The sequence below is a fragment of the Aegilops tauschii genome, chromosome 7 (genome assembly GCF_002575655.3).
Source record: "Aegilops tauschii subsp. strangulata cultivar AL8/78 chromosome 7, Aet v6.0, whole genome shotgun sequence".
Lineage (NCBI taxonomy): Eukaryota > Viridiplantae > Streptophyta > Magnoliopsida > Poales > Poaceae > Aegilops > Aegilops tauschii.
The window spans coordinates 589167704-589194432 of record NC_053041.3 but is presented as its reverse complement, the minus strand read 5'-3'; the positions used below and the strand labels follow the sequence as shown (position 1 = coordinate 589194432).

At 44.7% G+C, this 26729-nt stretch overlaps 1 pseudogene; it reads right to left on the bottom strand.

Annotated features, from left to right (window-relative positions):
- LOC120968264 (putative wall-associated receptor kinase-like 16) overlaps positions 1-26729 on the bottom strand; it is a 51265-nt pseudogene that overhangs the window by 16411 nt on the left and 8125 nt on the right.

Genomic DNA, 26729 nt, shown 5'->3' with positions numbered 1-26729 from the left:
TGTGTGATGTGTGTGTATGGATATGTGAGTGTGTTTGTGTGTGGGGGGTGTGTGAGTGAGTGTTATTGATGTTTGTGTGTTTGACATATGATTGACACAACGTCGTTCTTTCATGCAGGGCATGCATCTATTTTGACAATAGAGAGAGTGAATTCCGTTGCACGCTTCAAGGGTAATCTCTTCCCGTTCATGTGTAGGTTTTCATTATTTGTAGATCACCTAAATAGTCGCGTAACCTAGGTGTCTCCCGTTCGGAAGGGTTGTATCTATAAACATGCAAGTCTTTGCATATTTATAACCTCAACTCTTTCGAATTGTCCACGTTTTCCATGGACAAACCGAGGATGTATAGGCGGGTCGTTTTCATGATGTACTTAGATCCGAGACAGAATTTCGACAGTGTCTCCTTGTTGTTCTCTAGATACACATCCTCTTGGCTTATTGCTGAGACGTGTATTTGGAGAACAGTGGGGAGGTGCTGCCAAAATTTTGTCTTGGGTCGGAGTACGTCATGAAAGCGGACCCAGCCTACACATTCTCGGGTGGGATTAGGACCTATCTTTACATATTACATAGCTCAGTGCATGTCGTAAAACTTGATGGAACCACTTGTTACATAAAAAAATTATGTGTGTGTTTCACTTTATATCAGAGGATGGAAGAACGTGAGTGGATGTACACCGGACATCCCAGCATGGAGGGTATGACCCCTGAGTGGAGGTCGAGGACCAATGATTTCCTGGAATTAGTATTTGCTGGAGAAACGCCAGTTCATGGAATTTGGTGCCCATGCATGGAGTGTGATAACCAGACTGAAAGAGATAAGATTACTATGAGTAAACACTTAGGCAAATATGGGTTTACGCCAGGCTATTACCGGTGGATCTTTCACGGTGAGACAGAACAGTCCAGGGCGGAGGTGGTGCGACAACGCACCGGCGAATATGATACTCGGATTGAAAACCTGTTAGATGACATCCGCCGTGCGGATCCGCAGGAGGACCCGAACTACGAGGAGCCGCCGGAAAGCCCTGAAGAGTATCATGCAGCTTTGTTTGCGGCACAAAAACCCCTTCACGCCCATACAGAGGTTACTCAACTAGATGGCATTGCACGCCTAATGGCCCTGAAGGCAAACCATAACATGAGCATAATTTGCTTCAATGAGTTATTGTCAGTTATTGCTAGCCTGTTGCCTAAAGAAAATATATTGCCAAAGAACATGTACGAGTCGAACAAAATCCTCGGTTCACTTAAGATGTCGTATGAGCAAATACATGCTTGTCCAAACGGATGCATGTTATTTAGAAATGAACATAAAGATACGAATTATTGTGCCAAGTGCAAATCCTCTAGGTATATTGAGGTAATAGATGATGATGGTAGCAAGAGGCAGCTCACAATTGCCGTCAATATCCTTCGATATCTTTCATTCACAGAAAGGATCCAGAGGCTTTATATGACCGAGGAAACTGCCCAATATATGAGATGGGCCGCCGAAGGGAAGATGTACAATACAAAAAGATGCAACATCCACGGGATGGTGAAGCATGGAAGAAATTTGTTGAAATTCATAAGAAAACAGATGACTGGAAGAGTGTAGCTGTTGGGATAACAACCGACGGGTTCAATCCATATGGTTTGATGGCTGCCATATACAGTTGTTGGCCAGTATATGTTATCCCCCTGAATCTTCCCCCTGGCTTTTGCATGCAACGACATCACATGTTCCTGACGTTGATAATTCCAGGTCCTAACTATCCCGGGAAGCATATGAGTGTGTATATGGAGCCATTGGTGGACGACTTACTTGTTGCTTGGAACAACGGGGTCCGGACATACGATGCCGTGTCAAAGAAGCACTTCAATATGCATATATGGTACCACACATCGCAACATGACCTACCGGCACGTGCGATATTTTGTGGTTGGTGTGTAAAGGGGAAGTGGCCTTGCCCAGTGTGTCGACAACGTGTGACTTTCATTTGGCTGGCTAAGGGTCACAAGTATGTATGCTTTGACCAACATTGGCAGTTCCTTCGTCTTGATCACCCATACAGGCAAGACGCTATGCACTTCCAAAAAGGTGTTATTGTTGATGACCCGCCACCACCTATTATGGCTGGTGCCCAGCTTAAGGATGAGTTAGATGCTCTCGAGGAAAAGCTCGATGGGAAAGGTTTTGTGGGATATGGAGAGACACACCAGTGGACTCACATTCCAAGCTTATGGAGGCTCCCTTACTTTAAAGATCTTCTACTTCCACACAACATTGATGTAATGCACACTGAAAAGAATATTGCGGAGGCCTTACTCGGCACGCTCCTCGACACCGAGAAGTCAAAGGATAACATTCAGGCTAGGATCGATCAAGCCAAACTATGCAACAGGCCAAAATTAAATTTGGTGCCTCGTGCAAAAGGTAATTCTTGGAAGAAGCCACCAGCCCCTTTCACCCCTTCAATGCCCCAAAGGAAGGAAATTCTCCAATGGATTGTGAACAACTTGTACTTCCCTAATGGATATGCAACTAATATCATGAGGGGAGTGAATATGGCTACAAAGCGAATAGGAGGCCTCAAGAGTCATGACTACCATGTATGGCTTGAGCGGATAATGCCTGTGATGATTCGAGGGTATGTCAGAGAGGATATTTGGCGAGTGCTGGCGGAGTTGAGCTACTTCTTCCATCAGCTTTGTGCCAAAGAACTAGATTATGAAGTGGTTGCAAAGTTGGAGGAACAAGCACCTGAGTTGCTATGCAAGTTAGAGATGATATTTCTGCCAGGTTTCATTAATCCAATGCAACATATCATCTTACATCTCGCGTATGAGGCTAGAATGGGAGGACCTGTGCAGTTCCGATGGCAGTATGCACCTGAACGGGAGTTCAAGCATCTTCGTGGGAAATGTAAGAATAAAGCCCGCATTGAAGCCTCCATAGCCGAGGCATACCTGAACGAGGAGGTGGCCACGACCACGACAAAGTACTATCATGACAGTATTCAGACTAGGTTAAATCCAGCTCCTCGTTACAATGAAGAACCCACCAGTAATGTTTCCGACCTTAGCCTCTTCGAAGGCCAAGGTGGCAAAGCAAGTGGACCGAAGCCCAAGAACTTTTCACCTACTGAGTGGTCGACTATTATGATCTTTGTCTTGACCAACATGGAAGAAGTGCAACCGTACATAAAGTAAGTGTAGAACACCTTTATTGACAACTACTCACTAGTCTTGAGTTCTAACTCGAATTCTTCCTATTGCTAGGGAATTCCAGAACGAATTCTGGAAGCTACCACGGCCTCCTAGCAACGAAGAATCAGCAGACCTTCTTGAAGATACCAATGCTGATGGCGGTTTCATCTCTTGGTTCTCAGGAAAAGTAACTTTTCTAACTTTATGTTACTTCAAGTTGATCTTACTTGCCTGTAATGCTTCCACTAATGAACCAGACAATCTCCTATTAATCTTGTAGGCATATCAGGAGGTTGATATGGATGCCAAAGTGAGAGAAGTAGCCAAAGGTTTTGAATACGAGGCCAAGTCATTTAAGGCTTACGACATGAATGGGTATCGCTTCCACACTGATAAACACATGCGTGAGAGGCCCAACCGAAGGTCAATAAATAGTGTGGTCTATTGTCTAGGGACAGATGGACGTCACTACTATGGAACCATCGAAGAAATTTATGAGTTGCAGTATTGTGGTTTACAAGGAGTGAAGCCCATCGTATTCAGATGCAGCTGGCTCAATCCTGAGAAAGTGAGACGAACCCCTAGTATTGGCTTTGTCGAAGTTGAACGAACATCGAAATATGCAGGAAATGATGTCTATATTATGGCTCAACAGGCTACACAAGTGTTTTTTCTCCCATACGCGTGCACATCTACGAAATATATCGATCTCTTGAAGTGGGATGTCGCGTACAAGGTACCCCCGCGTATCAAGGTACCTACCCCAAACAAGGACGATTACCATATAAACCCTAACACATACGAGGGAGAGTTCTTTCAAGAAGCAGACACTGACGAAGACGAAGATGATGCAAAGGAAGATGATGGCGTGCATCACGAACATGATGCTATGGAAGATGAGTTCATGGATGACATGGAAGTAGATAATGCAGAGGACGAATACGAGGATGTTTCTGACCCTCGAGATTTGGCATTACTTATGCGATGGCACATGGGGCTAGATGAGGATGAGGGCCCCCCGAAGACTTTGAGGATGAATGTATGAATGGGCGTGATAGCGATGATGAAAGCCCTGATCCAAATGTTGCACCTAATATTGACCCTTATTTCTAACAACTCCATGTAATCGTGTGAGAACTCTATGTATGTGTGTCACAACTCTATGTATTCGTGTGTGTAACAACTCTATGTATTCGTGTGTGCAACAACTCTATGTATTCCTGTGTGCAACAACTCTATGTATTTGTGTGTGTAACAACTATATGTATTATTGTGACAATTCCATTTATTCTTCATATGTGATATATTTATTGTATTTACATCAAGTTGTATCATCTGTACTAACTGGTTTGTTCTTCTTCGTATCAGGTGATTGAAACATGATAGGTAGCAAGAAGATTCCAAAGGAAAGTTTGAAAAAGTGAATGATCTGTACAATGATCAACCTGCTCGACCGGTGAAAGCGGTGGCCGCTCCTTCATCAGTTGCCACAACCGCCAAGAAGGCCAAAGGATTGGCGGGTCTAGACACACGTCCGGCAAAACATGCGAAACAAGGTCGAGTACCACGCGGGGGAGGAGTAGCGGATGAGGAGGGGGAGTAGGTGAGGCAGGAGGAGGCGGACGAGGAGGGGGAGTAGGTGAGGCAGGAGGAGGAGGCGGACGAGGATGGGGAGTAGGTGAGGCAGGAGGAGGCAGACGAGGAGGGGGAGTAGGTGAGGCAGGAGGAGGAGGCGGACGAGGAGGTGGACGAGGAGGGGGAGGGTGAGGTAGGAGGAGGAGGCGGAGGAGGAGGGGGAGTAGGTGAGGCAGGAGGAGGAGGCGGACGAGGAGGGGGAGTAGGTGAGGCAGGAGGAGGAGGCGGACGAGGAGGTGGACGAGGAGGGGGAGTATGTGAGGCAGGAGGAGGAGTACGCAAAGCAGCCCGGAGTAGAGCACCTCTTTCTTCTCCTCGACCCTCTGATGCAGTGCTTCACCGTGCTCAGGAGGAGGAAACAGAGGATGGGGATGAGGCGTGTGAGGAGGAGGACGAGGAGGATTTTGCGGAGGAGGTGGTGGAGGATGAGGAGGAGGAGGTGGTGGAGGACGACGCCGTCGAGAGGAGGCTGGTTGTTCGTCAGGTTTCTGAGGGTGGGGATGGACCCTCACGGGTGACAGAGCACCACGAGGTGAGCGGTTCGCAACAGAGCGGTTCGACTATCAGCACTACTTCCGGAGGGAAAGTGTGGCTGCGTGGTCCTTCAAAGCTTCCAAGACATCCATATGTGCATAGAGACGTGTTGATTAAACCAATGGGAGAGAAGTAAGTGGTTATCTCGACTCATCCCATATAAATTGTACCTTTTGTCATTTCCTCACATATAATATGACTTCACTCTTCGAAATGCAGAAGCTTAGTAAAAGGTGGTGAGAGGCGTCTGCCACGGTCGCCGAGTGGCATCATTGGGGGTCTTTGTAGGTTAAATTATCCTGGACTGGTCACTTTGCCGAACGGTATCATTGAGCCAGCTTGGTCATGGGATCACTACAAACTTGCACCGGATTTCCTGGATATGCGTCAGAGGGTTTATGATAACAGAGCCATGCGAGTGGTCAACGATTTCTGGGTAAGTCCTTTCAAACACCTAAATGTCAATACCAAAAGGTTTAAATTTGCCATAGTCATGATTTAACCCTTCTCACATGTATGCATGTTTGTAGGATTTTTATACATGCGTTGAGGGTCAGAAGGATCATGCAAATTTGGTGGTCGAGAATATTTGCCAAGAAACTAGTCCACGACATGCACTATGAGGAGCGCGTCCGGTTAGTGGTCAAGTATCACGCGGACTATCTCAACCATAGGATTTCCAAACAGGAGGCTCGAGGGACGCATCTTTCACAGGACAATTACTTCAAGGCAAGTGACGATGGATGCTTGCTATTCCCTACATTACCGCAAAATTAGAATCCTTACTAAGATGCATTTGTTTAATTTACAGGTGATTCCTCGGTGGTGCGCTGACAAACGTCCGTGCTGGAAGAAGATCGTCGAACGGTGGACAGATCCAGGGTGGCAGGATGAACACAAAGTAATATCTGAACGGTGTAAGTTGATGGGGGTCGAGGACACCGTCAAGGCAACCTCACCATCCCAGGTGTCGTCTCAAAACATGTAGGCAACCACATCCTTTTCATCATGTTCTCTTTCATTTGTGAGCATCCCCTTGATTGTTTGGATCGCTTTCTTTTGCAGAAAGAAGACACTGGCAAGGATATCACTTACTTCGAGGCATGGACCATCAAACGTACCAAAGACGACAAGGACAAGGACCCTCTCCACCCGGAGAGGGACTGGATCAGCTCTAAAGCCCGGTCAGATGGAGAGAACTACACCAAAAAATTGAAGGAGACGTACGGGCCTGACGCTGATCCTCACGTGCTACCGTTTGAGCCTCTTGTGGCCATTGCCGCGGCAGGCGGTAGACCGAATGGCCGGATGGCGGTTCACCTTGATTCTGTCATAACCTCCTCCCTTCCGAGAGTCAACACGCTCCGTGCTATGAGTACTGGCTCTACTCCTACGGTAGAGCGTCACGTACCACATTCCGTGAGCATTATTGAGGATATTCAGGTCAGTGCTTCTTCATTGATCCTTCATGGTCCTGCATATTTGCATTTCAACATGAATGACATTTGCATTGCCATATTGTAGACTCGACTGATTGACACCGAGAAAGAACGAGATGAAAACCGGGCCAAGCTGAAGGCACAAGATGATCTAGTGAAGTCTTTACAACATATGGTGGCCAATCTTTATTCCATGCAATGCCAACCAGTGCTAGAGATGCCACCGACGCCAGAGTGGAACATTGTGAGTTTCGTTCACACTATTTCTATCACCATTTTCGGCATTACCATATGCATTCATCTGACTATTGGGTCAATCCATCACAGCTCAACCCATCACAAGGGTCGAACAATGTTCCGGTAGTTCCACCTAAGTTGGTGGAGTTGGGGCAGCAAAGGGAATGATGCCTTCTAATGTTGATGTTATCACTCCGATTGATGGAGTTGGGGCAGCAAACGGAATGATGCCTTGTAATGTTGATGTTATCACTCCGATCTCCAAAATTGCGTGAACTTCATGTTATGTTATGTTTGAAACTGTTCCTTATATGTTGAGAACTCTTGCATCTTGAGACTTGTAAACTTGTGGTTGTCGAGTGTCTTCACTACTATTTCACCTTTTATGCACTATTGCTTTTATGTGGAATGCTTTTCAGAATCATTGCTTCTTTTGTTCAATGATGCCTATATGTGACATGTTCTATGTGTGATGAACTATATGTTGCTGCTGTACATGTTTCGCTGCAGGAAAGAAACAGAAACAGAAAAAAGGCTCCTGGGCACACCATTACCGAGGGTGGCTCTCGGTAATAACTGTGAAACTGGACCATAATGCACCTTTACTGAGAGGCCTCTCGGTAAACATGCACTGGTAGAAAAAGAGGCTTCCATACGCCCCCATTAGTCCCCAAAACAATCGAACCGCGACCAAAGGGGTCTTTAGTCGCGGTTCGGGAGAAGACCCGCGACCAACTATCTGGGCCCAGCGCGCTCGGTCGACAGCTGGCGGACGGGAGGGGCTTTAGTCCCGGTTGGCCTGGCCAACCGGGACTAAAGGTCCCCGAAGGCCTTTAGTCGCGGTTGGCCAGGCCAACCGGGACTAAAGGCCCATCCAGCTGGCGGACGGGAGGGGCTTTAGTCCCGGTTGGCCTGGCCAACCGCGACTAAAGGTCCCCGAAGGCCTTTAGTTGCGGTTGGCCAGGCCAACCGGGACTAAAGGCCCATCCCTATATATAGGACTCAGCTCACTTCACTTCACTCAGCTCACTTCACAATTTTCAGAAGGGGGTGGTGGGTTTGCTTTTGGTTCCTCCTATGCACACAAGGTGTTTGATGAAATGCCCGAGAGCCTGAAACAAACATGATATGAAGTGTCCGAGCCACACTTGAGCTTTCTCATTTATTTTTCCTCCGCGATCGCGGTTAGCAACTTGAACCTTTCATGTGTCATTGATAAAATATGCATGTGTGTAGTTCATTGTTTAATTTGTATTATTTCTAGCTAGTTAGTTTAACAAATGCATGATGGTTAATTATATACTTTATATAATAATAATGCAGATGAATCGGCAATGGATGTACGGTCCCCGACTCTCCGGCGACTTCACTACGGGTTTGAAAGATTTCCTCGTAGTGGCAAATGCGAACAAGCAGCAAGGTTTTATTATCTGTCCATGTGCTGTCTGTAAGAATCAGAAGGGTTACTCCTCCTCAAGAGACGTTCACATGCACCTGCTTCGGCACGGTTTCATGCCAAGCTATAATTGTTGGACCAAGCATGGAGAAAGAGGGGTTAGAATGGAAGAAGGTGAAGAAGGGGATGATATCGATGACAACTATCATGATCATTTCGGTGATACTTTCATGGAGGATGATGCTGAAGGTGGGGAAGGGTTAGGTGAAGGTGAAGAAGAGGCACATGATGAGCCCGCTGATGATCTTGGTCGGACCATTGCTGATGCACGGAGACGCTGCGAAACTGACAAGGAGAGGGAGAATTTGGATCGCATGTTAGAGGATCACAAAAAGTCGTTGTATCCAGGATGCGATAATAGTCTGAAAAAGCTGGGCTGCACACTGGATTTGCTAAAATGGAAGGCACAGGAAGGTGTAGGTGACTCATCATTTGAAAATCTGCTGAAAATGTTGAAGAATATGTTTCCGAAGAATAACGAGTTGCCCGCCAGTACGTACGAAGCAAAGAAGGTTGTCTGCCCTCTAGGTTTAGAGGTTCTGAAGATACATGCATGCATTAACGACTGCATCCTCTACCGTGGTGAATACGAGAATTTGAATGAATGCCCTGTATGCACTGCATTGCGTTATACGATCAGAGGCGATGACCCTGGTGACGATGTTGAGGGCGAGAAACCCAGGAAGAGGGTTCCCGCCAAGGTGATGTGGTATGCTCCTATAATACCACGGTTGAAACGTATGTTCATGAACAAAAAGCATGCCAAGTCGTTGCGATGGCACAAAGAGGACCGTAAGTCCGACGGGGAGTTGAGACACACCGCTGATGGAATGCAATGGAGAAAGATCGACAGAGTGTTCAAAGATTTTGCAGCTGACGCAAGGAACATAAGATTTGGTCTAAATACTGATGGCATTAATCCTTTTGGCGAGCAGAGCTCCAGCCATAGCACCTGGCCCGTGACTCTATGCATCTACAACCTTCCTCCTTGGTTGTGCATGAAGCGGAAGTTCATTATGATGCCAATTCTCATCCAAGGCCCTAAGCAACCCGGCAACGACATCGATGTGTACCTAAGGCCATTAGTTGAAGAACTTTTACAGTTGTGGGCCAGACCTAGTGTACGTGTCTGGGATGAGCACAAAGGAGAGGAATTTGACCTACGAGCGTTGCTTTTTGTAACCATCAACGATTGGCCTGCTCTCAGTAACCTTTCGGGACAGACAAATAAGGGATACAATGCATGCACGCACTGCTTACATGAGACTGAAAGTGTACGTTTGGTTAATTGTAAGAAGAACGTGTACCTGGGTCATCGTCGATTTCTTCCCCGAAATCATAACGTAAGAAAGAAAGGCAAGCATTTCAACGGCAAGGCAGATCACCGGCCGAAGCCTGCGGAACGTACTGGTGCTGAGATATTTGATATGGTCAAGGATTTGAAAGTCATCTTTGGAAAGGGTCCTGGCGGACAATCAGTTCCGCGGGGAGTTGACGGGCACGCACCCATGTGGAAGAAGAAATCTATATTTTGGGAGCTAGAATATTGGAAAGTCCTAGATGTCCGCTCTGCAATCGACGTGATGCTTGTTACGAAGAATATTTGCGTGAACCTGCTAAGCTTCTTGGGCGTGTATGGGAAGACAAATGATACAAAGGAAGCACGGCAGGACCAGCAACTTTTGAAAGACCCAGATGACCGGCATCCGGAATGGTTTCAAGGTCGTGCCAGCTACGCTCTTACCAAAGAAGAGAAGGTCATTTTTTTTGAATGCCTGAGCAGTATGAAGGTCCCGTCTGGCTTCTCGTCGAATATAAAGGGAATAATAAACATGGCGGAGAAAAAGTTCCAAAACCTGAATTCTCACGACTGCCACGTGATTATGACGCAATTGCTTCCGATTGCTTTGAGGGGGCTCCTACCGGAAAATGTTCGAGTAGCCATTGTGAAGCTATGTGCATTCCTCAATGCAATCTCTCAGAAGGTAATCAATCCAGAAGATCTACCACGGTTACAGAACGATGTGGTCCAATGCCTTGTCAGTTTCGAGTTGGTGTTCCCACCATCCTTCTTTGATATTATGACGCACCTCCTGGTCCACCTAGTCGAAGAGATTTCCATTCTCGGTCCTGTATTTCTACACAATATGTTCCCCTTTGAGAGGTTCATGGGAGTATTAAAGAAATATGTTCGTAACCGTGCTAGGCCAGAAGGAAGCATCGTCAAGGGCTATGGAAATGAGGAGGTAATTGAGTTCTTTATTGACTATGTTCCTGACCTTAAGCCGATTGGTATTCCTCAATCGCGGCACGAGGGGAGACTAAGTGGAAAAGGCAAGATCGGAAGGGAATCCACGATATGTATGGACGGTCATTCTATGACTGAAGCACACCACACAGTTCTGCAAAATTCCAGCTTGGTGGCTCCGTACTTCGAGCAACACAAGAATATTTTACGCTCGGACAACCCGGGGAAGCCTGAATCCTGGATTAGAAAGGCCCACATGGAGACTTTCGGCAGTTGGTTGCGAAAACATTTAATGAATGACAATGATGTTGGAGATCAGCTGTACATGTTGGCCAAGAAACCATCTTCGACTATAACGACTTTCCAAGGGTACGAGATAAATGGGAATACATTTTACACCATCGCCCAAGATAAAAAGAGCACCAAGCAAAACAGTGGTGTCCGCTTTGATGCAGCAACCGAGAATGGGCAAAAGGTCACATATTATGGTTACATAGAGGAGATATGGGAACTTGACTATGGACCCTCCTTTAAGGTCCCTTTGTTCCGGTGCAAATGGTTCAAGCTAACAGGAGGTGGGGTAAAGGTGGACGAGCAATACGGAATGACAATGGTGGATTTCAACAATCTTGGTTACCTTGACGAACCATTCGTCCTTGCCAAAGATGTCGCTCAGGTTTTTTATTTGAAGGACATGAGTAGCAAACCGAGGAAACGGAAAGATAAGAAAACGATCAGTACATCATGCGATGATCCAAAGCGCCACATTGTTCTTTCAGGGAAAAGAAACATCGTGGGAGTGGAGGACAAGACAGACATGTCAGAAGATTATAATATGTTTGGTGAAATTCCGCCCTTCAAAGTGAACACTGACCCAAGCATTAAGTTAAATGATGAGGATGCTCCATGGATACGGCACAATCGTAAGCAAGCAGGGACACAAGGGAAGAATTGATGTGTAATAATTTATTGTACCAAACTTTGTATTTGGTCGATGAACTGAATGATGTATCAAACCTTTTGTCAAACCTTCAAGGGATTTTTAAATGAATTAGTTTTATTTTTTTGATTTTTTTGATATACAATTGTATTTTTAAGATTTTAAAATGAATTAGTTTTATTTTTCTGATTTTTAAAAGGAAAAAAGGAAGAAGAAGAAAGAAGGAAAAAGGAAGAAAAAAACAGAAGAAAAAAACAGAAGAAAAAAGGAAAAACAGAAGAAAAAAACAAACAGAAGAAAAACATAAGAAAAAAACAGAAGAAAAAAACAAACAGAAGAAAAAAAAACAGAAGAAAAAAGGAAAAAGGAAAAAAGGAAGAAAAAAAAGAAGAAAAACAAGAAAAAGGAAGAAACAAACAGAAGAAAAAAACAGAAGAAAAAAGGAAGAAAAAAATAGAAGAAAAACAAGAATAATATAAACTTTAATAAAATATATAAGTACAAACAAAATAAAATAAATTTTAATAACATAAATAAATAAGTAATTAGAAACTTTAATAGCAAAAATAATTATCATAAAGTAAAATAAATAAGTAATTAGAAACAAAATAAAATAAAATAAATAAGTTTTTTGTTGTAAGTAGAAACAAAACAAAATAAATAAAGCAAAAAAGAAAACAAAAACAGGCAAAAAATAAAAATACGCCACCTACTGGGCCACCACGGCCTGAATACGACTAGAAACCCATTAATGGGCCAGGATTCAGGCCCGCAGAAGGCCCAGTAGGCCCACAGGCACAAGTGACAGAATAGGCCCGTAAGCCTGCATTTGACAGGAGCTCGAAGTGGTGAGCGCAGCCGCGCTTATAAACCACTGTCGAAGCCTCTCGGCTAGCGAGGTGGGACTAAACATCCCACCGCACCGCGCCAGTTCCAGCACAGACCCTTTAGTCCCGGTTGGGGAGGCGGACCGCGACTAAAGGGTACCCTTTAGTCGCGGTTGTTGTCCCCAACCGCGACTAAAGGGTCTTTCTGCGCGGGAACGAAAGCGGCGCCAAAACCCTTTAGTCCCGGTTGGGGAGGCGGACCGCGACTAAAGGGTACCCTTTAGTCGCGGTTGGTGTGGCCAGCCGCGACTAAAGGGTACCTTTAGTCGCGGTCCGCCTCCCCAACCGCGACTAAAGGTGCGTCTATAAATACTGCACTTAGCAGTTTCGCCACTTCCCATTCTCCTCTCTCTCGACGCCGAAGCGCTGCCCCGACGCCGATCGACGCCGAAGCCCTGCCCCCCGATGCCGACGCCGACGGCGAAGCCCTGCCCCGACGCCGACGCCGACGCCGAAGCCCTGCGCGCCGCCGCCCCCGTCCCCAGTGAGCGCCGCCTCCGCCCGTGCCCTGCCCTTGCCCGCCGCCCGTGCCCTGCGCCGGCCCTTGCCCGCCGCCCGCCGCCCGCCGCCCGCCGCCCTGCCGCCCGCCGCCCGCTGGCCCTGCCTGCCGTCCTCCGCGCGCCGGCAGAAGAAGAAGAAGGAAGAAGAAAAAGGAAGAAGAAGAAGAAAGAAAAAGGAAAAAGGAAGAAGAAGAAAGAAGGAAGAAGAAAACAAAAGAAAAACAGAAGAAAAACAAGAAAAAGGAAGAAAAAAGGAAAAAGGAAGAAAAAAAAGAAAAAGGAAGAAAACAACAGAAGAAAAACAAAGGAAGAAGAAAAAAAGAAAGAAGAAAAAAAAGGAAAACACAAGAAAAACAAACAGAAGAAAAAAAAAACAGAAGAAAAACAAAGGAAGAAGAAAAAAACAAAAGAAAACAAAAAAACAAACAGAAGAAAAAAACAAAAAAAGGAAAACACAAGTAAAAAGAAAAAGGAAAAAGAAATAAAAAAGAAAACAAAAGAAAACACAAGAAAAACAAACAGAAGAAAAAAAGAAAGGAAGAAGAAAAAAAGAAAGAAGAAAAAAAAAGGAAGAAGAAAAAAAGAAAGAAGAAAGAAAGAAGAAAAAGGAAGAAGAAAAAAAGAAAGAAGAAAAACAAAGGAGGAAGAAAAAAAAGGAAGAAGAAAAACAAAGGAAGAAGAAAAACAAAGGAAGAAGAAAAAAGAAAGAAGAAAAAAAAGGAAGAAGAAAAAAGAAAGAAGAAAGAAAGAAGAAAAAGGAAGAAGAAAAAAAGGAAGAAGAAAAAAAGAAAGAAGAAAGAAAGAAGAAAGAAAAAGGAAGAAGAAAAAACAAGAAAGAAAAAGGAAGAAGAAAAACAAAGGAAGAAGAAAAACAAAGGAAGAAGAAAAAAAGAAAGAAGAAAAAGGAAGAAGAAAAAAAGAAAGAAGAAAGAAAGAAGAAAGAAAAAGGAAGAAGAAAAAACAAGAAAGAAAAAGGAAGAAGAAAAAAATGAAAACCAAAAGAAAGAAGAAAGAAAAAGGAAGAAGAAAAAAAGAAGAAGAAAGGAAGAAGAAAGGAAGAAGAAGAAAGAAAGAAAAAAGAAAAAGGAAGAAGAAGAAAGAAAGAAGAAAGGAAGAAGAAGAAAGGAAGAAGAAGAAAGAAAGAAGAAGAAAGGAAGAAGAAGAAAGAAAGAAGAAGAAAGGAAAAAGGAAGAAGAAGAAAGGAAGAAGAAGAAAGAGGAAGAAGAAAGGAAGAAGAAGAAAGAAAGAAGAAAGAGGAAGAAGAAGAAAAAAAAGAATTTTTACTTAAAGAATCTTATTTTTTAATTCCTCCTCCTCTATGTCCCCTTAATCTTATTTTTTAATTCCTTTATACTTAAAGAATTTTTACTACATGCAGGAGTGACATATGGCGGACGATAGAACCGAGCCGCTTAGGGATCCGGAGGCTGAACGTTATTTAATGGGCATCATCAACAACGAGATTCCTTATGTGCCGGGCTCAGAATATGAGCAACAAAAGGATGTAGTCTCTTCTTATCTGAACCTTGACGGTGGAACAGAGATTGTCGATGATCAAGAAGGTGAAGGAACGGACATTGTCGACGGAGGTCAACCGTCAACAACCGACGATCTCGAATTGCAAGTAGCAACCACCTCCGGCGAGGTATATATATACATTGAGCCTCTCGTGATACAAACTTACTGAAATGTGAATACATATGTATTAACGCGCGTGACTCTTCTTTTTTTAGCCCTCCGGATCGAGTACGACAAAGCGTGGCAAATCCAAGGCGATGAAAACAGGAGAAACATATGCCATTGAGTTTGTTAGTGAAACCGGCAAGCCCCTACAGCACACCTCAAAGTTTATCAACCAATGCGGAGTCGTTGTTAGAGACAACGTCCCGATCACCGTCCAGGAATGGAAGGAGCCAAAGAAGGCACGTCTTGGTTTCAGTTTTGTCGACAAGAGAACGAAAAAGGATTGCTGGAGAAAGCTTATGGAACATTTCATTCTACCTCCGGAATACAACAAAGTCGATGAATTCGGTAACGAGGTTCCGGGTGGACGTCAGAGGAGGAGGCTAGTTAAAGAGTTCGCTCTTCAGAAGATGGGCGAAGCATTCCGGAACTTCATGAAAAATTTAACCCGTGACTATGTCAACAAGGGCAAGACTCCGGATTTCAATGGACAACATGAGAAACTGAAAGATGATTGGCCAGAATTTGTGAGGCAAAAGCAATCGGAGCATTTCAAGGAAATATCGAAAAAAAATAAGGATAATGCGAGTAAGAAAAAGTTCCATCATATTATGGGGCCAGGAGGATACCGCCTTTCGGAGCCTAGGTGGCAGAAGATGGAGGAGGACCTGAGGGTGCGAGGAATCCCTCTAGGTACAGAGGGATGGGACCCAAGGGCCAAAAGCTGGTGGTACGGGCATGGGGGATCGCTAGACCCGGAGACAGGGGTGTGTGTTCACCGGCAGAGACAGTTTGCTCCCACCCAAGCCCTTATTGACGCAATGACCCAAGCTCAAGAGGGCTTGATCAAGTTCAACAGAGAGAAAGACGCACTGACAACAGCCCTCGGGAATGATGAACACGGAGGACGTGTACGAGGCAAAGGCAAAGTTCCGTGGAAAGTAGGGTTTTCCCAGGACAATGACCCGTACTGTTACAGAAGCCGTAAGAGAAAGACGGACCAGGATGCAGATCTTATGACGAAGTTTGCATCGGAACTCCATGAGTTGAAGCAGACCGTGCATGAACTAGTGAAAGAAAAATCGGCTGCAGGGCCGCATGAAGATCATGAAGCGGATCGCGGAAGCCAGCAGCGGAGAAGCAGCGTGGCTTCCACGGATGCCCCGCCTGGTGCTAGTGCACCGATGATCGAGATTCGTGCACCGGAGCCTCACTACCCCGTGGATGATGTAAAGGAGATGAAAGAATGTGATCTGCATTATCCCGTGGGGAACGTTTCCACGAAGGTAGCTAGCGGCAGTGCTTTACCCTGTACACCTGGAGCACTCCACCACAACAACCCCATTGCATATGGCTATGCTCGTGTCACGGTGGAAGACATAGTCCAAGGGTTTGAGGACCTGGAGATTGACAAACCTACACCCGAAGGGGAGAGAAGACTTGGAGATGTCAAGCGCCAGTTCATTCTATGGAAAAAGAAGTACATAGTGTTTCCAGGCGAGGCGCCAAGGATAGCAAGTCCACCCCCCTCCGATGGTGGTGGTGGTGGTGGTGGCGGTGGTGGCGGTGGTGGTGGTCGTGGTGGTTCACCTACACCTCCTTCACGCCATTCGACGCCGTCCCCCGATCCACAACCTCCGGCGGGTACGGCGCCCCCCAATCCTCCTCCGGCGGGTACGACGCCCCCCAATCCACCTCCGGCGAAGAAGCAGAAGCATGCGGACAGCAAGGAAACCCGCTCCTGGACTATTAACTCGGACCCTTACGTACCTAAGACCACAAGGGTACCGGAGCCATCACTGAAGCCTCTCCTCCCAAGGCCTGGGGAACTTAGTGAAGCTGAAACCAAATTGGCCGCGTCTGCTGATTATGAGAAATGGAAGGCGGATATGAAGGCGAAAAAAGAGCCTGAGCCCAAGCAAGTATTCACTGAGAAGCAAAAGAAGTGGGCTAAGGATTTTTTGACGACACCGTCCCAAGCCGAGCTGAATATGCCTGACGACTATGGACATGAACTTCGTAGGCAAGCAAAAATATTGAAGGAGGAGAAAGAAGAAAGTAAAAAAAGCGGGAAACAAGTTGACCAGCTCGGGATGCAGAAGAAACAATCGATCCCCCCGCTCATAGTGAAAGCCGGTCCGGAAGAGGACCCCGAGATCATAGCAGCTGCGGCAGCACTTGGATTGACTGTAGCGGGTGCCATGAAACAAGCGTCCGAGATGGGTTTGACTCTTCGTGCCTTCTTAGGCCTTGAGGATGCGCCAGTATGTGAGATAGCATTACAATATGTGCGGAATGGGCCTCTCGTCGAGCCTGCGCGGGAAAAGAGTCTACCACCACAAATGCGAAATCTGCTACGTTGGTACAAGCAATTCATAACATGGGCCGGCAAAGAATATGTTTATGCGGATGTTACAGATGAGCATCACACCAAACGGTACTCTGTAGAAGTTCATATGAGTGAATTGTTCCAGCTGTTCAATCTGCGCGACCTCGACAAATCTATGCTGAGTTGCTACGTTCTGTAAGTGATTTATTTCTACCTCATCTCGTTCTTCATTGCCTGCACTATATATATATATATATTGTCCTAACTATATTGTTGCGTACGCTATTATGCAGATTGAAGATTTGAGAATGCAAAATAAGAAACATCCATGATGTTGGGTTCATTGACCCACATATCGTTAATGGACATGTGTTACAACATCACCCCGAAGACGTGGAGAAAGACTTGTACAAGTTTCTTAGAAAGCATCAACTCAAAAGTCATATTCTATTTCCTTACCATTTTGGGTGAGTGTTTCTCTCTTGTGCCCATTCTCTTTTGTTTACTCCATGCATGGTATGTCTAATCGATGAGTTATGCATGACTGTGCATGTAACGTGTCCGCAGGTTCCACTGGATTCTGCTAAATATTGAACTTCACACCTCCAGAGTTCTAATCATGGACTCTATGGATTCGGATCCAAAGCGTTGGGCCGACATGAGAAAAATGCTGCAAAAGTAATTATTTTCAATCATTTGAGATCTATATCGATCGGTCTCTTTCGTTCATTTCCTAATATCAAGTAACTAATAACTCCCTTGTTCATTTAATTTTTCTTTGCCCTGTAGGGTTTGGAGACGGTTCTCAGAAGAAATTGTCGGTGAATTCAAACATAAGCTAGATTTCAGAAGGTTAGTGAATGTGGATAAGCAGCCACCGGGGACCAATCTATGTGGATACTATGTTTGTGAGAACATCCGGAGACACACCTCTGAGCGGAAGGCATCGGATAGCGTGCGGAACGCGACGGATAACTTGCGGAGGAGGCTTAGTCCAGAAGCTCGCTTCCGACCAATTCAAGAAGAATTAGCAGGATTTTTCATGAGGGAAGTCATCAATCCTAAAGGAGAACACTATACCGAGGACGAAGAAATTTATATGCATACCCGAGATTGAAACTTGTTCGAAGTTGTATATGGTCATCCATCCTAATTGTGTATGGAAACTTGTTCGAAGTTGTATATGGTCACCCGAGATTGAATATATATTATATATTCCTCTTGAATTCTTCTTGTTTGAAATTTCATACTGAAACTTTATCAAAATTAAAATAAAACACAAAATAAAATATAAAAGAAATAAAACACTCCAAACTAAAAAGAAACCAGGTTTAGGAGGGCTAAAACCCTAAACCTGCGGTGGAGGCCTTTAGTCCCGGTTGGCCACGAGAACCGGGACTAAAGGTCCTCCGCCCCGACGGACCACGGGCGCCCACGTGGACGGGCCTTTAGTCCCGGTCAGCCACAAGAACCGGGACTAAAGCCTTTAGTCGCGGTCCGTAAGGGGCGCGACTAAAGGGGGGGGTCTTTAGTGGCGCATATTTAGTCCCGGTTGCACAGCCGGGACTAAAGGCTGTTGCGAACCGGGACTAAAGGGCTTTTTTCTACCAGTGATGTACCAACCAGTAGAACCTGACACCTTTACTGAGAAGCCTCTCGGTAAAGGTAATAACTTGTGGTGCCCCTGACAACTTTACCGAGAGTGGCTCTCGGCAAAGAAGGCCCTCGGCCTGTTCGCCTGGTCCCACATGTCAGGAGCTGACACGTGTCAGCCACCTACTGGGTGGCTTTGCCGAGAGTGGCTCTCGGCAAAGTTGGCCCTCGGCCTGCTCTCGTGGTCCCACATGTCTGGAGGTGACACATGTCAGCCTCCTACTGGGTGGCTTTGCCGAGAGTGGCTCTCGGCAAAGTTGGCCCTCGGCATGTTGCCTGGTCCCAGATGTCAGGAGCTGACACGTGTCAGCCTCCTAGTGGGTGGCTTTGCCGAGAGCGGCTCTCGACAAAGATGGCCCTCGGCATGTTCGCCTGGTCCCACATGTCAGGAGCTGACACGTGTCAGCCACCTACTGGGTGTCTTTGCCGAGAGTGGCTCTCGGCAAAGATGGCCCTCGGCATGTTCGCCTGGTCCCACATGTCAGGAACCGCCGGCACCGTCTGCTATCCGTTAGCTACTTTACTTTGCCGAGTGGTACTGTTTGGCTCTCGGCAAAGTCTTTGCCGAGTGCCCGTGTTCTGGCTCTCGGCAAAATCCTGTTTGCCGAAAAGGTGTATGCCGGGTGGCTTTCGTCGAGGGTGACACTCGGCAAAGGCTTTGCCGGCGGTTTTCGGCCCTTTGCCGAGTGTCCGTGGCACTCGGCGTAGCCCAGAATTCCATTAGTGTTCCTTCATATCCTTTATTGTAGATCACATATTCCTTTGCATTAAAGATGCTGGTAAGGACTAGCAACCAATCAACTTTGAATATGCTATTTGTAGACATCTATACTGACTTCTTCATTAAAAATTTATTTGCGCCGACAGAGTTTCTGCTTGAACTTCTAAAGCAATCACTGTTCTTCTCATGGGATTTGTTTTGCAAGGATTACTATAGTAATTTTGAACTCTTCACAAACTGAAGCAAAAAAATTATATATTGTTTTGTAGGAGTTTGGATTGTTCTGGGCACTTATTTTAGGAGCTTGGATTACTCTGAGCAATTATCGCATGATGAGTTGAGAGTACTCTGAACACTAGCTATAGTGTGCCACGACGACCGCTTGAACTATAGGAGGCTCACGGCGCAGGTCATCTTTCTCTCCTTTCTACTTCTCCAGCCGCCCTCGTTTTAGGTCTCGTGGTAGCTTTTATGTGCAAGAGGTTTGATCATGGGCATAAGCACAGAAGATTCACATTTCATTGCTGCTTGCGCATGAGCAATGAACCTAGAAGGATTTCTTTTCTATGGTGATTTGCTTCATTACTGTATGCATGAGCATCATTCCTAAATATATATAGCTCATCATTTTTGCCCTCTTTTTGGTTCATGAAGATGGCGATGTTCCTATTGAAACAAAAGTCTGGAATTGATAATTTCCTGGATTAGTAGTCATCAGGGTGTGCCTCATTTTGTGTTTGCTTGGTCTCCCTTTGCTATCCTGAAGATTTCCTGTCAGGTTTTTCTTCACTATGAGAAGTTACACACACATCCAAGAGGCATGATAGATGGATTCCTCATATTTCCTTTTGATCTGATATCTTTGTCTTCCTTTTTTTATACATTGTTCCTCACACAGCGTGAGTCTGGTTTCATGGAAGGAATTCTAGAGGTGCACTCCACAAGTATTGGTCCAGCAAGACTGGGCTTAGTGTGATTCAGAGGAGACTGGTTCGAGCTCATTCAGATGGTCAATACGTTCAGGTTGGCTTCACTATTTTTCCGCTCGCTTTAATGTTGCCTTTTATATTTATAATAAATTTAGAATATAGTTATGTGTTTACTCTTTAGTATACTACTATTTTCAAAGTGATGACCAGTGATGTGAATCTTGACAGATACTCTATTTATTTGGTGATCTACTTTAGCTAAGATTATTGGATTTTTGGTCAGATATAATTTCAACAAGCGAATCTGTAACTGTTTGTGTTTGCAGCAGATACTTATATTTTTATATTGGCTGTAATGATGCCCCTTTGTGATCATGTCAGATACATTCCTTCAATTTATTTGAACTTGGCAAGACAAGTTATTTTAATTATCTTAAAGTTGCCTCCGAGATGATTATTCAATGCAAGTTGGAATAAGTCATGAACCATCAAGCACTATGAACTGATTTGGCTTCTGTACGTCCATGTATTTTCAGACAATTAGTGAGGATATATTATATATGACAAGTATCATCAGCTGAATTAAGCCACTTCACTGGAGATTCGCGTGGAGTACATGTTACAATATCTTCACTTTAGGAAATTCTTTGGTCAGGAATTCTTTTTCACAACAAGAGATGAAAATGCTCGTATTGTACCTTCGCTTTTGTGCCGCGCGAGTTGCTTTTGAACCACTGTCGTTTATGTCGTCGGTCATGTAAACTATAAGGACATTAATATCTGCGACTCCTCAGGCTGATCCATGCTATGATTGTGTTGCATTTTCACTGTTCTCTTTTTTCAGTCAAGACCATGCAATAACATTGTGAACTACACCCAACAACGTGGCGGGGGCGCCTCTGACTTGGCACCGCCCTATCTCTCAGCCGGCGCCACAGGGTGGTGCCCCAACCACTATAACATAAAAGGCTCACCACAACATTACTAAAGAATATATTATATTTTAATTAGAAAGTATAATTACTTTACTGAACCAGTGACCGATCAATGTTGAATTAGCTTTGAATATTTTGTTGTAGTTCATTGGATCATTTGTCTGAATCTTTATACCAACCACGACTGTTTCAGTATAAATAGGGGAGTGGAAAGGACGCCTCCCATCTGGCACCGCCCCAATTTACTCTCAAGCGGCGCCACCGGGTGGCGCCCCAACCGCTAGTTATCTATCAGGTACATCTCTGAGGCAAGGTTGTTAATTTCCCTTTTTAGATTTCTGCTATTCCATTAGGTTTGTGTTGTGATTGCAATTTAGTTTTGCTATAAATACTAAGTGCTTCATATATATCACATATCTGTATCGTACATCTAGATGAATTGGCAAGACAACAGTGGTTTTTTAGGTTCGACATCTTCTTCCCATTGTAACAACTGCCCCTTTTGTTGTGTTGCATTATATGAATATTATGTTTCCAAATGTCTGTACTCCATATGTATTATACATGTGCTTCTTCTCTATGTAGAGTTTGCGTCATTCTTCTTTAACCAATCTTACAATTTTTATAGTTTGATTGCATTAAATTAATGTTTTCAAATATGCATGCTTCTTGTGTATTGTACTTACTCCAGATAGCTTGTGGCAATAGTCCACAATCAGCTTGACAGTTATTTCTTGGTTTATGAAATAGTTCATCACATTCATGTTTATGATTATATTAACAACAACATGTGTTTATATTAGATAATTAATGGATTGTATGTTCTTAAATATTCGCTGAACACAATTTTCCAGCACCAATCATGCTACCAATCATAAAAATCCATGCTTTGAGTGTGTTTTATGCATGTTGAGATAAAAATGAAGCTATACTCTTCCTAGCAGCCATGTTTCCTACTTTTATTTCATGCATATGTTTCTATCGTACTGTTTTTTTTGCTACAACCACTGTAAGCGTATGCTTCTTTTCTTGATCGTTGTTCCCATTGTACTATTCACCTATCCATGGCACACTTGGATCATACCCATGACCAGCTAGTAAATAGTGTTGTTGTAATAATCTTTAAAAAATGAGTTCTAATATTGCACTTATAAAGGATTAATTTGCTTCGACGCTTGATCATTATTGTTCTGCTTCCACGTGATTTCTCTGCGAAGCAAATGTTTCCATCATATAAAAATTGTTTCCAGAGCTATAAATAGTATAGCATCGATCAAATGCTTATGTTGAGCATTGAATTTCTACCGCACCACATAGTAAATTATTATATGCAAGAGATGTCGCATTAAAATGTGTCTACAACACGATATACTTCAATTGGCCAAAGTAATGTTTCCATGGCACACGAGCTCTGTCTCATTAAAATATGTCTCCCGTAAAACATAATTATTGTATCATATTTAGTTGTATTGTATGCTTCCATCCGGTAAAAAAGGATGTATGCATGGCAAAGCCATGTTGCCATGGATAATGATGTAAATTATCTCCAGTAAATATAGATATTGAAACATTGGAAGCAATTCTTGGAAGAAGTTCGTAACAAAAAAATTCAATGAAAACTAACTACCGTCAAGCCCATCCCTGAAAAAAGGAACTATCACCGGGCTCATGTACATGTAGCAACTAGAGTATAATCCACGCATGAATGCGGGAATTGATTGATGAAACTTGGGTTGATAACATAAGAACCAAAATAAAAAATACATATGACTTGCTACATTTGACTATGTATAGTTCTTACAATATTTTTTGAATATAAGTAGATAATTGAATGGAAAATATTTTTCATGCCTGGTTGAATATGATGGTGGGTCTTTTTCATGCATGATTTCATGTTGAGGTGGGCCTTCCCCTATTCATAAATGTAGGACGCGGTGACATGCACTTATATTTTTATTTATAGGCATGTTGAGATAAATAAGTTAGTAAGGATGAATCTCTTGGGTATATAAGATTAACCATGTAGCAGTCAATTAATGCTACAATCCAGCAAACCACCCCTGCGAGCTTACTAACAGATCGGGCGAATGACGTGTGTTTGATTGGATGGCCTCCGATACTTCCTCTCTGTTCCAAAATATTTAGAGTTCTACGTTTGTCCTAAGTCAAACTCCCTTAAGTTTGACCAAGTTTATAGAAAAAATATTAATGTCTAGAAAATCAAATATAAATATATATATATAGTATAAAAATATACTTCCTCTGTAAACTAATATAAGAGTGTTTAGATCACGTGTTTACATCACTAAAATAGTGATCTGAACACTCTTATATTAGTTTACGGAGGGAGTACTTTACAAGGAATCTAGTTAAGCAAATTTGGTGTTGTAGATGTTGGTATAGTTTTTATAGACATGGTCAAATGTAGAAAAGTTTCACTCAGGACAAACTTAAACCTTTAAAATTTTGATATTTTGGGATGGAGGGAGTAAAGCAAAGAATCAGCAGTCCGATGCCTAATGGTCTCCTTAAAGTTAGGACACGGGTCTTAGCAGGCTTTGCAGCAGGCTTGGTGGTGGTAGGTTGGAGTTGGACGCAGCCATTTGGTAGGGTATGGTTGCCAACGGTTCCTTGCGGGCAACGACACTCGAAGGATCCCTGTGTGTTGGTACATTCTCTGTAGCACTCGATGTCTTTTGCAGGGAGGTGGCACTCGTCTATATCTACAAATGGCCAGCCAACAGTACTGGATTAGGAGAAGAACCCGAAATCGATTCTCGCCATAATGGAAAATGCATATCTGCCAAATTAAATGAAGTTGGGGAGGATTGCTGAGAAACAAGTAGAGCATATTAACCTTGGCATCCATCGGCGATATAAGGATTGCCTTCCTAACCATTTTGGCAGTAGCAAAGACGCCCTCTGCCTGTCGAACTGCAGGCGCTTTTCTTGCTCTTGCAGACCTTGAGGGCTTCTTTCCTGGTGCAACCCAAGGACGTACTGTCCTCGTTTGACGGGGGGCGCTCTTCGTCAACGACCGCCCAGTCCAGAAGAATGGGAACTGACATTGCATCTTTTGACGGAGGATCTGCCATTAAACCATCATAGACCAATTTCTGGTCGAACCACGCTTTCTCCGCGACGAACACGCGCGAACGCGGTCCTGGCTCGTCCACGCTATGGTTCGGACGGAGCCATTTGATCTGCACGGAGCCCGGTAGATTCTGACGGGTTTGGGCGATGGCCGCCTGTCAGCAAACCATGCCGTCACAGTACTTGCGACCGGTCGAATTTAGTAGTGTTTCAAATGTGCTAGTTGCGGCAAGAAGAGCGTACATCGCAACGACGTCGTTCGGGCAGAATGAAGCACAACCGCTTATGATGGCGTTTGTATTCTTCTCGTGCAGTGTCGCGTAGACGTTGCAGCCCACCACGACGAGTTCATTACCGAACGACAGACTGTAGGGCCCGTCGTCGTCGCTGAGTACGCCGCTAAACATGCCGTTGCCGGTGGCGTCGACTTTTATGTCGCCGTTGTGTATGACACGCACCGTCGAGTTGTAGATGGAGATCTCCGCTAATTGGAGCGTTCCGTCGCCGAGAAGCAGCCGTGGTGTGCCCTGGCCGCTCGCACTAGTAGAAAAGAGGGCTTTGGTTTAGGCCGGGTCAGCCCATTAGTCCCGGTTCAGTCCAGAACCGGGACCAATGGGGCACTAGTCCCGGTTCGTGAGGCCAGGGGCCTGCCGGGCCTCGTGGGGGCATTGGTCCCGGTTCGTCTGGCCCCTTTGGTCCCTGTTGGTGGGACGAACCGGGACCAATGGGCCTCGCTCCTGGCCCACCACCATTGGTCCCGGTTGGTGGCTTGAACCGGGACCACAGGCTGCCCTTTAGTCCTGGTTCATGCCACGAATCGGGACCAATGAGGTGCCTATATATACCCCTCGCCCGCGAGCAGAGCACTCCAGTGTTCTGTTTTTCTCTGGCCGGCGAGGGGAAGGCTTTGTGGTGCTCTAGATCACCTCCTATGGACATGAGGTGTTTGATAAAATGCCCGAGCCACACTAGTTAAGCTTTCTCCTCTCGAAGTTCGACCTCAAAACTCCATTTTCCTCGAGATTTGTCTAGGTTTAGCGGCCCGTCACGTCCCATTCCCGTCTTCACCGCCGTCGATCGCCCGCGCCGATCTCGTCGCCGGCACCACCGTGGTGAGCCTCTTGTTCTTATCTTCTTTCTGAAATAAAAAAATTCTTACTTAGATAGATGCTTGTCTAATTTTCTTACTATTTTATTGCTTGTTATTATATAGTGCGATGGTTTTGGTATCCGCCCCCGTCGGCCCTCGTCCTGTCTATGATTCGGATGTGGTATATATTATCTTTATAACTATTGGTTCATTTATTGTTTATGAAAATTATGCCGACCAACGTGACATAGATTTTATTTATCTAGGAGGTATGTGAACCGGAAATTCCAACCGACCCTATTGTCGAGAGGTTAAATTTAGTTGAAGAAGAAAACAATTTCTTGAAGGAAAAAATAAAAAAAAAATTGGGTTTTGTGTTCATCTAGTCGACGAGATTGTCATTCTGGGGCCCGTATTTCTACACAATATATTCCCCTTTAAGAGGTTCATGGGAGTCCTAAAGAAATATGTCTGTAACCGCGCTAGGCCAGAAGGAAGCATCTCCATGGGCCATCAAACAAAGGATGTCATTGGGTTTTGTGTTGACTTCATTCCTTGCCTTAAGAAGATAGGTCTCCCTAAATCGCGGTATGAGGGGAGACTGACTGGAAAAGGCACGCTAGGAGCGGACTCAATAATATGCAGGGACGGGCATTCTTGGTCTCAAGCACACTACACAGTTCTACAGAACTCTACCTTGGTGACCCCGTATGTCGATGAACACAAGAACAGTCTGCGCTCCAAACACCCGGAGCAGCGCGACGACTGGATTACATGTGAACACATCAGGACTTTCAGCAGTTGGTTGAAAACACGTCTCAGAGGTGACAACACTGTTTGTGATGAGCTGTACTCATTGTCCAGGGGACCATCTTTGACTGTATTGACTTACAAAGGATACGAGATAAATGGGAATACATTTTACACGATCGCCCAAGATCAAAAGAGCACCAACCAAAACAGCGATGTCCGCTTTGATGCAGCAACCGAGAGGGGAAAGGACACATTATGGTTACATAGTGGACATATGGGAACTTGACTATGAACATGATTTTAAGGTCCCTTTGTTTAAGTGCAAATGGGTCAATCTGTCAGGAGGCGGGGTATAGGTAGACCCACAGTACGGAATGACAACAGTGGATCTGAAAAATCTTGGGTACACTGACGAACCGTTCGTCCTAGCCAATGATGTGGCACAGGTTATCTATGTGAAGGGCATGTCTAC